This window comes from Rhopalosiphum maidis, chromosome 3 (assembly GCF_003676215.2).
Source record: "Rhopalosiphum maidis isolate BTI-1 chromosome 3, ASM367621v3, whole genome shotgun sequence".
NCBI classification, from domain to species: domain Eukaryota; kingdom Metazoa; phylum Arthropoda; class Insecta; order Hemiptera; family Aphididae; genus Rhopalosiphum; species Rhopalosiphum maidis.
In genome coordinates this window covers 579,458-592,406 of record NC_040879.1, presented here as the reverse complement: position 1 = coordinate 592,406, position 12,949 = coordinate 579,458, and the positions used below count along the sequence as shown (strand labels likewise).

The window sequence follows — 12,949 nt, the reverse complement described above, 5'->3', positions numbered from 1 at the left end:
TTTTTGTACAAGACTGCTACAATCGAAAAAAAAATAGATCAAGCAAAAAAATAAACTCAAAACAGTAATCGTATTTTCCTGTAGTTAAAAACCTATTAATTATTGACTATACTGCTTTTTGGGAGAGGTGTACAATTGTAACAATTATCATGAAATGATCTATTTCAATTAGGATTCTAACTATTGATCTGATTATATTTTTAATCTGTTGTGTAATTTGTTCTCATATATATGTGTATGAGTAGTTTTATCTTTAATTTTCAAAAATTGTTGAGTAAATGAGAATCAAAAGAAAAACTAAATGTAACAATCGTACCCACAGTAAGGGTGCAATTTTAACAAGGCCCGGGACAAATGTTTTTTTTTTTAAATTACTTAAACTTTACTTAATTGTTTAAGCCTTTATAACAAATAAAATGATAAAAATACATCAAACTGAATTCATAAAATTAATAACAACATATCAACCTTTTTATTTCAACGAACAAAATAATAAAAATGCATCATACTAAAATCATAACATCACAATATTAGAAACAGTACCTACTACCTATAGGCAAGTCATCAACGAGTTAAAATTTCAACTAAGTTACTTAACGAGTTACTTTTATTTTCATAAGTAACATCTAATTTAACAAGTTTCTTTTTTTTTAAGTAACTTCTAACGAAAAAACCCAGAATGATTTTAACATGATAATATCTAACTATTAAGCAATAAATTCGTCCTGTCGTCAAGAATTATTATTTGTTCATAACATTTTGTTCATATCGCTTCCTGTAATTTTGCATGTAATTAATTTTACAAGAAAAAAAGAAAAGTAACTCATTTTCAACTAAGTTAAGTTACATTTTTTTCAAATTAACTTTTAACGAGTTAAATAAATAAAAAAAAAAAAGGGTAAGCAGGTGGGTATTGCTCTGCTGCTTAGTAGAGATGGAGAGTAGGTCACTAAAATGGATGTGTTAAATTTAAACGCAATGACAGGTATCTTTGTATACGAAAAACAATTCTGAAAGGAGATGATTTATCAATTTAGAATAATTAGTAGGATATATTATATTATTAGCTATATTTAAATTGTAATATATCGTTATTTTACGCGATTTCGTAAAAAATTAAATTTCTTACGCCTATAAATTTTTTTTTTGTATAGACACTAAACATTTTTTTATAGTTACTTGAAAGAAAACTTATGGATAACCTTGTATTGGATTTTTTAACCTTAGGTATTTATCACAAAAATTTTACGAATTTTCAACTATAAAATTCCTTGCAGATTTTCGCAATTTTGATATATTTTGTAAACATTTGAACTTTAAATACTTATTAGCTAAAAAACTAAAAAACTAAAAAATTAAATAGTGTTTTCACAAAATCGGAATATAAAAGAGACCTGTTCTTATATAAGAGAAAGTTAAGAGTTAATTTAAGAGTTTAACCATATATTTTGATAGTTTGTATTACACTCGAACCTTTTTTAAAGTGTCATTCGAATTCTTTATTATGGTAAAATGTTTTACCAACCATGAAATATAGTTACAATTATTACATTACCATTAAATACTTCAAAATATAGAAAACATACATGCTTATTGATTAGTATTCTCAACATACGATTTTAGCTTGTACAATTGCCCGTATTGTTTGATCAACCAAAATATTTTCAACTATTTACTTTAACCAAATATTTTTTTTTCCTTGTATAATATAAACTTTCTATTGGTGGTGTGTTCTGTACAGGTATGTGCGACGTTGGGTACAACTGGCGCTTGTGCTTTCGACAAACTCGAAGAACTCGGACCAATATGTAAATATCATGGAACAACGATTTTTTTTTTTTATAATTCTCGTAAACTTTTATGATTCTTTGTAATTTTTATATAATTTTAGGCCACGCGGAAGACATGTGGTTTCATGTCGACGCGGCGTACGCGGGTACTGCATTTATATGCCCGGAATTTCGTCATTGGCTCTCGGGTGTCGCATACGCAGATTCAATTGCGTTCAATCCAAGTAAATGGATGATGGTTCATTTCGATTGCACAGCCATGTGGTAAATGTTCTTATAATGATGCATTTTAGATGTGTTCAATGACAGTAGTCAGAATCAAAAGTTTATATTTGTACTTGCATTTAGATACTTCTCATTATGGGGATGACTACCAATTATCATTATTATATTTAAAATGAGACTTTATTTTTCTATGAGACATTAAAATTTGCTTATCATCATGAAAATAATTTAAATATGTATAGGTGATAAAATTAAATAGATTCTGAATTAATGATTATACCTATCATTCATTATTTAGTATTTACTAGTATTCTCATGACGTTAGGTTAAAATATTAATTAATATTAACTATATCATATACGTACATACCTATAGTAGTTAATAAGTCAATAATGTTAATCCAGATACTTAAAACATTCTTACCCCAGAAACTCTCCGATTTGCAATATATAATCATATATTCATATCATTTCTAATCAAAATACAAAAATAAATGTAAATACTTAATTGAAATATAATATTGTGATTGCATATTTATTTTGTAAAGATTCTTAATTCTAATATAGGTATTAGAAAAGCAAAACTTATACAACATTATATTTTATAGTACAATCATATTTTTCATTGTAGAATTATATAAAATGTTTTGTACCCACATAGTACATACAATAAAAATGTATATTTAATATTACATGACCATCGAATAAAGGAAATACCCTCATCACATGTACACCACACACCGCATTAACAAATAATAATTGATATTGTTGTTATTACTATTAGGGTCAAAAACATGTGAATGTCTTCATCGGACTTTTAACGTCGATCCGTTATATTTACAACATGAAAATTAGGTGTGTTTAACATGAACTATTGTATTTTCCAAAATGTGTGTATATTATGTAATGGTGTATTGGAGTGGATAGGTATTTAGTTTTTTTTTTGGTAAATATTTAAAAAGCCAATAAAATAAAAAAGCATTATTTGAATTATGATTTACCTAAAGAATAATAAAATGTGTGGTATAGACAGTCGTTTTTGTTTTTTTTTTTTTATATGTGTCAATTTCTCGTAGAAAACGTCTATGCCATTATAAGTTTATTTATTTTTTATTTTAACAAATTAATGTTTATTTGAAGAAACAGCTTGTATAAGCTAAAAGTTATATTCCAATAAATCTCACTATGATCTATGTTTTATATTTAATAATAATGATCTTATGATGCGGTGACCGGTCAAAATATCTCTAGTCAAAAATTTCTTTAATGGAAATATCTCCCATGAAAATATTTTAACATTTAAAAATATGTAATTTAATCATAATATGTAATTTTTAAATAATATTTGTATTATTATTATTTATTACAAGTACACAAATCAATTATTTATTTTATTATAATCGTCTGTATTATAATGCAGTGAGTTTTACATGCATATAATAATATTTTCCACAAAAACAGAAAATAAAAACTTATCACAAATTAATGTTACAACTTAATAAATATAAAATTATAAATTAAGGTTTGAGATGATTGATTGATATAATACAATTAAACAAAATTAAATAAATATAGTAGGTAACTAATCTAATAAAATTTAAAAAAAATTTAATTAATTAATATAAAATCGAATCATAGATATAAGTTAAAATTAAGATTGTGGGCAATCCCCATTATTTTTTAAACATTATTACTAAAAATGTACTTACTTCGGTAATCAATTTAGATATCAGTAGTATTATAAATATAATAATATATTTTTTACCTACTTTTAATAATAATTAAATAATGAATAAAAATAAATAATTAATTAATTAATATAAACTATTATAAATATTAAAATATTATCATAATAGATATTTCCAGGAGATATTTTATATTGGACATATTTTGACCTGGAATCTTATAATGCAATCTTCAATTAATTTAAACATTAAAAAATAAAATCTTAAATAATAATTATTATTTTTTAGGACTTGCTATCGACTACATGGTAAGTATATTTTGATTTGAAAATTATTATTAGTTAATGCATTTAACAAATAACATTTTAATTTGAAGCACTGGCAAATACCATTAAGTAAACGATTTAGAGCGTTGAAACTATGGTTTGTGATTCGATGTTTTGGGATAAAAGGTCTTCAAAAGCATATCAGAGGAGTGAGTATAACATGCAAAACATAAACAAAAATGTTAATTACGTGACAATTGAATAAACATATATCTTTATATAATGCATAATTTGCGTTTATAGGGTGTACAGTTGGCTAACAAATTTGAACTTCTCGTGTTGAATGATAAAAGATTTGAAATACCCGCAGCTAGACATTTAGGTTTAGTCGTTTTTCGTTTGCGTGGAGAAAATCATTTAACTGAAAGACTGTTAATTTAAAGCGTTTAAAACTCTAAAGGAAGAATTCATTGTGTTCCTGCATCACTTAAAGGTACAACAAATCGTCGTGAAATTGTTACTAGATTAATAGATTTTTAAAATATTTGAGATTAATTATATATTATAAGTTAAAATTTTGAAAAAATTCGTTAAAATCACAAAAATTTGCAAATTTGAAATTACTAAAAGAAACAAATCAAATATTAACTATATTTTGGCTTATTACACTAAGGATCTACAGATCGTTGAATTTTTTTTCTTTATTTATTTAAAACAACATTTAATATAATTACAATTTGTATTTACATGTTATACAATAAGTAAATGTTGAATTTTTTACTAATAAATAATAAAAAAAAAATTATAAAGTGTTTATTTTTATAATTAAGGTTCGAAAATATTATACAAAGTTCTTCATAAGTAACTGGAAGTATGCGGAATACAATAATAATCTAAAAAGTTATAACCACAATTTTACTATATATATTCAGAGTTCAAATTTAGTTAAGTTCAAATATTTTAATAAAAAATATCTGTCATTTTGTTTTGATTCGAAATCATTTTTTGTGGGGACTTTTTTGTACCTATATTACACATTTTTCTTTTTTATTATTATACGCAATAATGTTTTCAAAATATTTAATAATAAATAGATATATTTTATCCATAAATATTTAGAAATAATTATTTTGCTTATACATTTTCCGCAAATGTTTATATTAGCATAAAAATATATATACCTATAATATACAAGATAACATTTCCAAAATATTTTGACTCTTTTTAAGCTATTTATAGATAATTAAGATTATTTTCAATTTTTTTTCGGTTTTTTTTTCAACAAAATATTTGTTCACAGTAATCGTTCTTATATAATCAAAATAGTTAATACGTTTTCTTTATAGGCAAATACGTATACGTTTTACCGTTACGTCACAATATACTACGGTTTCGGACATTACAAGAGACTGGGCAGAAATCAAAGCAACGGCTACTGAAATCATCAACGACGATAAAGCTGACTCTACCTACAATAAATCAAAAGTTTCATTAGCTGGTAAATCTAAGATTTAATTAAATACATATTATAATTATATTATAAAGTAGCGCGCGAAGACTGGCTAAAATGGAATCGTTCAATCACACGCACGCATAACATCAATCATCAATAGTATTATCTTCTAATTCATCGGTTGGATATACTAGAAATCTTTATCTAATATTTTAATGACTAAAATTCAATCAATTATCGCAGTTAATCTTATCCAGAAAATAAAGCATATCTTTCGAATCACAGTGATATACGATTGAATAACGGAGTAGGATTATAGAGAAACTCGGTCCTGTTGGGAATAAGGCCTTTTTTATGTACGAACTTCAAATCCATATGAATATCAGTGGTTCAGATCAATAGTGGACATCATACTATACAAGTTGAATTGTTGAAAAAAAATATTTGAAAAATCTACATACAAAATCAATACTTAAAACACAAATAATATATTTTTTAAACCAGTTTAAGTTATTAAATGAAAATATTTCATTTCGATGAGTATTATAAGCATGATAAGTATTATAAGCAAATTATTTCAAAAATATTTTGTAATAATTTAAATACCTATGTTCATTTTAATATTTTACACTTTTTTACACAATATTTTAAAAACATTAAAATATTTATTTTGATATGCTTTTTTGGAAGAAGATTAATAAGTAATAACTAATGACATATATAAATATATAATTATGAAACATAGCTAACCTATAATAAATAATATAGTTACTAAGAATCTAAGTAGAAAGTGAAACCGTTATCATAATAGTATAATTCTTATTGTATATTTTATGATTGTATTTAACTTACCTTAAAACATTTACACATTTTACTAATTTAATTGATAAATATATAGGTACATAATTTATTAATTTTCGTAACTTGTCTTGAACTTTCTATGGTACAATACTTCAATGAAGATAGGTAACCATTTATGTGATGATTTTTCACGATTTAGTAACCTCACAATGACCATCAAAACGAAAATCGCAGGTACCCTGGTTACTCTTTTCAAATTATTTAAAAATTGGTTAATCATCATCCAGCTAAAGTACATCGTATGTATATTTAATTAGTAAAAATATTAACAATTTTATTTAATTTTTTTTTGCTGTAAGTTATACTCCCATTCCAATATGCATAGTCAATTTAAATTTATTTATACGTGACGAAAACTTAAAACTTTAAAATAGTAACCGTTCGTCAATTGATGAACGGATATATCGATAAAATTAAAATGCAAGTTACATTAATAGTGATGATTAATAATTAAAAAAATATAATATTCAAAAATGTAAATAATATAATGTTCAAAAATTACTGTTGCAACAAGTAATGTCTAACGGTCTAATCATAATAAATATCCATTCGGCAATATATCCGTTCGCCGATACATCCGTTTGCCGAGATGTCCTACAACTCAATACTTACATAAAATATTGATAAAAAAAAAAAATGTTATATATATTTCTTGGCAGATTCTCGCATTTTTCCGTCAGTCTGCGCCTGTTTATAGTTCTTAGTTGATATGAATAGCCAAAGTACAATATGTTGAATAGTTTTAACTCACATGTTAAACTTAAACTCGCTTTCGTAATATTTTTATCCATGAAAGCATTATTATATTTCTTAAAACGTAACGATCTTTCATAAACATTTTTAGTAATATGTTTAAGTTTATGTGTAAAAAAATAAGCATTATGTTTTTGTTTTTGTTTCTTTTTTTTTTAAATTGTTTTTAATTACAGAGACACGTAATTGGAATAATAACTTTGGTGCCAGTCTTCTATTAGCCAATTCGCCTATGTCACCAAAAGTAGTGAACGGAAGCTTTGCCGCGCTATTTGATAATGGAGACGATTGGTCACGGAAACTATTGAGAAGTGAAATGAAAGATAGCTCTTGTAAATATATACTTGAATTTTGGTCGCGATTAATAAAAATAATACTTAATATTATTTCCAATTTGTATTTTTTAAGCGATGAGAAGAAGAATTCGCGGGATTTTGATGTCAGGAAAACAGTTTTCTCTGGATTCACGTATGGATCTAGTCCAAGGAATGGTTCCAACTGCATCAAAAAAGGCAATTATGTCGGAGTCCATTAAAGATTCATTGGAAGAAACGTTAGGTGGTTACTAAGTTAAACTATACGTATATTATTTATATATTATGAGCATAATCGAATCGTTTGAGACTAAATATTGAAATACGAATACCAAATGACTAATGATATGTTATTATTCCGTTGTAAAATTTAGATCAAGAATGTGTTGAATTTATTTTTATTTTAAAATTTATGATTTCTAGAAAATAAGAACACAGATAGTGATGAAAAAGAGAAGAACGGAGAGCCGAAAAATCCTAAATCTCGTATTTTTCGTCTTCAACAACATGAAACCAGTTTAACTCCTTTGATTGAAGGCAATAACGCAAATCTTATAGATTAGTTAAATTACAATATTATGGTAAACTAATCCTTTATTTATTTCTAGCTGTTTGTATTAATTTTTAATAAATATTTATGATAAGCACTTAAATATTTTCAAAAATAATAATAATTAATAGATTTTAGAATAATAGCATTGTTTTTTTGTACAATATTGTACGTCTTATTTCATTTGTAACAAATTACATTTATTAAGCATTTTTAAACTATATTATTTAATTTGATCTCTATCGAATATCAAATTAGAATAGAAACTTAAAAAATGCTATTTAACTGCTATGGTTTCAAATTTGCTATCTAGATATATTTTTAGTTAAGATTCTTAGATCTAATGTAATTTAAAATCGATAAGTGATTATTTATTTATTTAATTTTTTTTTGTTTTGTAATCAAAATATAATCATATAAGTACCTACCTACTATTATGAATATTTATTTTAATTATAGTTTTAAATTCTAACTATATATATATATATATATATATATTTAACTATAAATCCTTAACTATTGTAGGAATATAATATTTCAAACGTACTTACACGCAGTTAAGTTCAATAAAAACATTAATTTGTTTGTATTATACAAAATATTAAATACATAATGGATAGGTGACTACAAAAAAAATGCATTAGTTATTTTATAAAATATAAGATCTACAATATCGTTATTATTTCAAACATAAATTAAGGTTTAAAAATAAACATATATTATATCTGCTGACATAAATAGAATAAAAGAATTGACAAAAGTAAAAAAATACATATTTTAATAATATTATAATGTTTTATTATATCTTGATCTGTTAAAAAAAATCCCACTAAAACGTTTTTGTAATTATATTTTAAATGTAATCATTTAAAATATTATTAAAGTTTATGTTTTGATCTATTTTTTTATTAATAAAAATAACAGTTTATTGGCAGGAAGGTATAGTGTGATTTGGGGCTGCTTATAATTCGTAAATATTTCTAATATATAATTTAATTATGCTACAGATATTCGATATAGTAATAATTAATAAAATACTTTATTATCAAATTAATTGAATCAAACGTAACTTAGTGGGTTTAAATAATTAGATATATTTCTATATATTGCTACATAGTATTATTTTATACAACTTTTGTAGTTTTAATGTGATCGTTGGGCCAACTAGCTTACACAGTCTTATCCCCTCACACACACTATTACTATGTCCTAATATAATAATATATAATATTAAATTACAAACTAAAACATAATACATATTATCTATACATTTTAATATTTATATACATTTATATGAGTAATATATATAGTATATAAATATATATTTATTTATAGTCAACATTTCAAATATTAGTCATAATATAGTTAAAAAAATACATAAAAAAAAAAAGTTTAAAAATTAAAATTTATATTATATAATACGCTTATATATCAACCAAATATATTTTAAATTACCGACCGTCTAATCGTTCAATTACAACTTTTAATATATCTAGTAATATAATCTTTAAATGTTATAAATTTCAAAATGGTTCAGTGATTTTTCGTGAATAGATATATGATCTTTAAGTTGCTAAATGCTTATCTTGATTTTAAAAATATTAATCTATAATAGTCATTAGTACGCATTCCCGTTTATACGCCTACTAAGGGATTCGGTCGGAAATTGGTCACCTTGATTTATTGTACTTAACTAAATATTTGATTGTCTTTATTACAAACTGTCAATGGCTAATAATATTATAAGACATTATTATAAATTTATAATAGAGAAATACAACTGAATGTATTATTATTTTTTAACTACAAGGAAATTATTTGGAAAGTTAATAACTTTTATGTAATATGTTAGCGGCAATGGTGTATATTAAGATATTGTCAACAATTCCTAGGTAACATTTTTACAGAGCAGATATCTTATGAAATAATAACCCATCATAATCTACATAATTTGACTTGACAAATTTGGATAATGAAAATGATCGCCAAGCCCGTTGTCACCATCTAAAAATAATTAAATATTGCAAACAGTTCGTTTGAAAACATTTACTTATGATTATAGGAATGTACGCGAAAAGAAAAAACCCATCAGCATAAATTATATAATATAATATAATATTATTATTATAATATTTTCTATTATTTTATTAGAATATTTTCTAAGGTCAAATGTGTCTACTTTTATTAAAATTAAATAACTTACTGTACCGTAATAATGGACATTAGTTTTCTATTTTCATAACTAATAGATACCTACCTAATAGTTATCATTTGTATTTACTAGACAGTTTATCATTTCATTATTGCTTGAGACATTTTGACACAATTTAAAATATCTAGGAAATATTGTTATTAAGTTTGCAAATAGTCATTGTCATTATTTACTAGTAATACGCTATAATTATTAAATATTAACATTGCCACTTACATATACATCTATATATACTATAAATATTATACTTATCACTTATTCACTTATATAACGCTGCTTATATACATGTATTTAATAATTTAACTTAAGCTTACAATATATTTAATAATTAATCAATTATTGTACTAGCATATCTACTTACGCAATTAACATGTTGAAAATATTATTCTCTGTATAAGCTTAACATTGTAGTTTGTTAAAAAATGTATAATACACTTAATAATAATTATAATCTTTGTATCTTAACATTTTAGTAATTTTAATTAATATTATAATATAATTTAACATAAGCTATCGTCATATTACATTGTTAATACCTCTTTACTGTGTTATCCACAATTTAATTAAATATATCGTATTTACAAATTATTTAAATACTCGAGTTAAATTATTATTATATACAACATTATATTCTATAATATATAGGTAGGTATGATGTCGTTTCCTTCGTTGGTTACAGATTTCCTAGGTGGTACCACTGTCCACTGGTACTTACTGCAGGCTACTATAAAAAATTTGGGTAAACGTAAATTGCGTAAAGGGAAAAAATTGTAAATTGCGTCCTGTATTTTTCAGTTACACATTTCTATGTAGTAAATTGTGCCCAATGGAAATATTATTTTTATGATAGTTATTTAGAATTACCCACAGGAAATTACGAGGAGACGACTTTCGCTGTCTTCCAAAAATGATTAAGTTAGTAAAGATTTAGTTAATAAAAATATAAAAGTTAATTTAAAAAAATATATTTATACCAATGGGATTAACCACTAGGATGCGACTACTACTATCTTCTATAAATGATTTTTTGGTTTACTCTAAATGAATAAATTAGTTAATAAAAATAGAAAAATTAATTTAATATATATATATATTATGAGATTAATAACAGGTTTTTTAAATATTTTTTGTTGGGTTAATTTATATAAGTAAATAATAATAAAAAATAGTTACAAGTTATCTGCATAGTAATGAGACATCATCTTCACATACTCAACTCTAGTATAGTGTTTTCATTGTATTGTTGAATAATTTTTTCCATTTTTTTAAATTTTTTTTTTTTGATTTAGTTTTTTGAAATTTATAAGGTTTATTTATACTATTAGTTTGTATCGATTTGAGATTGTAACTAATATTTTATCCATACAATTATAAATATGGGGATGAGGTGTATAAAAGCTTTTATTAAAATATTAAAATGATCGTGAAAAGTTTCATAGGCATTAGTTGTCCGAGTTAATGTTGCGGAATAATTTAAAATTTAGCACCCCTTGTTTTTATACTCAACAATTATTATTCAAGTGAAATACCATCAATTGGTAAACTGTCAACAGTTTTAGGGGGCTAGATAAATTGAATCTGAAATACCGTTTTTGTGGTAAACTGAGTCCCGGATTTGAAAAGGTATAAGGTAAATTGTGTCCCTGGTTATAATAGGTTTAGTTTCCAAAACAGCACATTTTTCTCCTCACTTTTGCAGGCTTAGTACTATCTGTTATGTTAACATAACTGGTATGGTCATAAATATGCTGTTTTGCTTATAATATCTAATATAATTCACATCGTACATAAAAATCACAATTAATTAAATATATAATATAAACATTCAAGTCAATTTTTTTTTTTATTCGTTACTATTTATCGTTATTATGTATATGGTAAAAATTTATTTGATATATACTTAACGAATTCAAACCTTGACATTTTTTTTTATTTTAATTACCTACCTCTTTGTTACATATTTTTATATATAATTTATCTATTTGAATGTATTTAAGTAAATAAATCGGTAATCGATAATGACTAATTGGTGACTTATTATATTTATAATATATAATACATATATGTATTATAAAATGATTTATATTAATTTTAATAATAGTAAAATTCCTGGTGATTCTTTTATCAGGAACCACTTTTTATTTCAAAAAGTATGTTGTTATATTTATATTTTTGTCTGGGTGGTATAGATACATAGTAGATACATAGTACTTACAGATATTTTATTTTTCTGACTTTAACCGATTTTGGATAACTCTAAATATCACTACATCACTTATTATGTTATTTTACCAATAATTTCTTTACAGTTAATATAGTAATATTGCATAATAAACAAAGATATTATACTTATATTTTTGGTATAAATTAGTTTATATTTTATAAACGATTTCAGCATCGTTAACCTAACCGAAACCGGAGAGCGGATTTTGTTGTTTGGGGTCTTGGTTTTATTTTCAGCTTTATAGCCTTGTAGTGAGTTAACGACTGATGATAAAGTTCTGTAAATTTTCATTGCACTTCTCCTATCCAATGCGAATCTAACAAGACCCCAAATAACAAAATCCGTTCTCCAGTTTCAGTAATTTACCACGCTAAATTAAAATCTAGCAAAAATAACTATTTTTTTAACTTTGAAAAATTAAATAATTTATTTTGAAAATTTTTAATCTCACATTTTGTATCTAATTGATAATCCCTTTTTTATGAGCTATCAACCAACTTTTTAGCTATATTTTTGGAGAAAAGTTAAATAATAGACATTTTGGGACTGTTCACGCCGACGTTTTTGTAGATTCAAATCGTTATACCGCCTGGGTGTGATATCGGATATCTCTCATT

The 12,949-nt window shown here is 24.0% G+C and overlaps 1 pseudogene; it reads left to right on the top strand.

Annotated features, from left to right (window-relative positions):
* LOC114253656 overlaps positions 1-7,948 on the top strand; it is a 41,034-nt pseudogene extending 33,086 nt beyond the window's left edge.
* The last annotated feature ends 5,001 nt before the right edge of the window (positions 7,949-12,949 follow it).